The following is a 3,264-nucleotide window of genomic DNA, read 5'->3' as shown; positions in this document are numbered from 1 at the left end:
GGCATTCATCAATTATCTATCTCATTTACAACAAGTGTGATCAACATTGCAACATTCATACATATACAAGTATCATAATGAAGCAAGAACAAACATACATCACACAATCATAGAATCACAACCATCACCTACCTCGAAACAAGCTTGAAATCCTAAGAAACTTGATCATTCCCTTTTTGGATTCGTTCTGCTTGTTCTTGGTCTACAAACAATCAATACAATACGGGAATCAATAAACAATCACTAATTACCCAAATTGCTAACAATTATATGAACCCTAGATCATACCCATGATCCCAAGCACCCAAAATAGGGTTGTTACCACCATAGAATCTAGATCAAAACCGTCCCCCATCGATAATTACCCATTCTATTACGTTCTACGGATCAAAAAATAGATTCGGGGAGTGAAAATCTACCTTTAGCCTAAAAAATGGTGGAAAAACTGTCAAGAGTCACCTGGGGTTCGTTCCTTAGCTCTAAAAATCGAAAAGTGCAAAATAAAGTCGTTTAGGGGTTTATTTACGACTTTAAGTTGCGTCTGGCCCGCCATAACGGCCCTCACCCCGCTTCAGCGGCACCGCCAGAGCGACCAAGACCACCGCCAAAGCGACTTGCACGAAACAGTGAGCTATTTAATAATTCCAAGACCCCCATTTCACAACACACCTTTAATCAACAACACTCAGAAAATACCGTTCACGCTAAGATCGATTTCGGGAGTTTTACTCCCCCGAATTCAATTCCGTAAAGTTGTACGAATTCCTTAACGACTTATCTAACTACTCATGTAATCAAAATCATAAATAATTCACCCGATTGTTACCAGATATCCCTACACCTTAATGACTTCGATTTCGTCCAAATCTAGACTAGGTTGAGAAATCTCAAGTTACTATGAAAAAGTTTTTCGACCCAAAATTTTCCCCATTGGCTTTTCTATAACGACGGAACCCGGTAGTTACATGGGATTTGGTTACTTTCTCCTAGGATAAACACTTCCTAGTTTGAGACCATTTTTTCTCCTAGGATAAGCACTTCCTAGTCTGAGTATATTTTTCTTAATTACATTTGCTAATAACTCACAAAAAAAATCCGGTGAAAATTGGGGCAATTTTTTTTTTATTTCTTTTGTTTGTGATGGTTTTCAGGTTACTTCAAGCGAAACATGGGTTTGAAATTCAAGAACAAAGTTTCAACTCTTTTTCAGAATGATCAATCCCATGATAGCAAGAATCAGCTTCTTCAATGCATGTAGCAGCCTGACTTCCTTACATCTATTTTCTATTCAACTACTGATCAACAAAACAAGCAGGCATGAGGAATATTTTCAAATTGTCATTTTCGAAGAGTGTCAAAATCTCACTCTAAGTGGCAAATTAAGCCACGAATTCAATTCAAGATCAAGATACTTACCAAAAAAAATTCAAAGTGATATCTGGAAGTCAAGACTCAAGTGTAGACTCAAGAGAAGCTGCATAGATAGGAGCTTGTACTTTTATTTTCCCTTTGACTAGTATCTTTCATTTTTCATGTTAAAATAGGAGCCGCGAACTGGAGCCTCGAGGGGACCTAACTTGACTTCCAACTCATCATTTCATCTCCTTGAACTACACATGACTTGATTTCCTTATAACCCGGGATATGTAGGTTGTCCAAAACTAGGACTTGGTCGCATGGTTTTCCTTTCAAATAAGAGTCCGGTCAAAACTTGTCATGTTGTCTACTTCTTTGTCTGCAAACTCTTCGTGTTTTCAGTCAAAGAGGGGCAAAACTGTAGACACATAATTTTTTACCGAACTTGATGTTTTATACAAAGTTTAGGACTTAAATATTCCGTTTATATTTGAATTAAATATTTTGAATTTTATCTTATTTTAGTTAGTTATTTTAAAATATTTCTAAACTACAAAAAATAAAGTCACATTTCAAGGTAAGTTTTATTTTCAATGGTTAAAAAATGTATGAAAAGTTACAAAAAATATTTGTTTTTAAATTAGATTTAATAAATAAGCTAGTATTTCTTAATTATATTTTTAGATTAAACTATTTAACTTTTCTTAAATTTTTATCAGTTCAAAATAATCAGCAATCTTTTATTATAATAATTTTTATATATATTTAAAAAAAATTGCACACTCCTCATTTATCCTAACTACTACCAAATTCCCCATTCCCTTAAACATCTCACCCACACCCACATTCCACTCAACTATACGCCACCTCCCTCTCACACTAACTAACAACACCTTGTTTTTTTCTTTTTCCTCTTCTCCACGCCTACGCCTATCCTAATTCCTATATAATACACCTACAACTACACTACTATATTATATACACACACAGACGACACATCGCAAAGAGGAAAAGAAAAAACATTCTGCATATCACCAAAAAACAATATACACAACAGACACACGCCAGAAAAAAGAAGAAGGAAGAAACGTTCCATGTTTTCTTTTTAAAAACTTCACCAATACATTTACATATTCTCTTTCTTTTTCAATACTACTTTATCTAAATACAACACATATTCAATCACAAACAACCTACAAGATGTTTGTGGGCATTTTAATCGAGGTTCAATCAAAATTTTGCGGTACTTATTCTCTTTATTTAAGGTTAAACTTTATTTTATTTCTTTAATTTATTCATGGAATTTAATGTGACATGTTTTCTTACACTTTTGTTTTATTCATAATTTGATTAAAATGAAGAATGTGTTAAGTATTATATCTCTTTAATGAATGAAAGTAGCTTTATTTGTTGGTTTTTTTTGTTTTTTTATTTGTGTTCACTAGATGTGATCTCTTAAAATGAATGGGTTATGACGTTCTTTTCTTGATTTCGATGCTAATAATGATAAAGTAGGAATTATTGGGCTCAAAAAATTATTGTCGTTTTATTTATCAAACAAAGAATGAGATTTATTTTAGCAATACATCATTGTTTTGTTGAATTAATAAAAAAATACAATATGTGTATGCCTAATTTTGCCATTAACTTTAAGATAAAAAATAAAAATATAATATATGTATGCTTAATTTTAACATTAACTTTAAGGGGTCGTTTGGTAGGCCGCATTAAAATAAATAATCCATGTATTATGTATGATATAATTATTTAGTACTATGTTTGGTAGGAATTTGGGCCTATGTATAACTAATCCATGGATTAGTTATACCTCCTACATGGTATTATAGGGTGTATTACTAATACCTTCCATTTGGAGGTATTAGTAATACATTGGATATAATACCATGG

Source organism: Solanum tuberosum, unplaced genomic scaffold, assembly GCF_000226075.1.
Source record: "Solanum tuberosum cultivar DM 1-3 516 R44 unplaced genomic scaffold, SolTub_3.0 scf00055, whole genome shotgun sequence".
Classification (NCBI taxonomy): domain Eukaryota; kingdom Viridiplantae; phylum Streptophyta; class Magnoliopsida; order Solanales; family Solanaceae; genus Solanum; species Solanum tuberosum.
Note: the sequence above shows the minus strand (reverse complement) of the source record.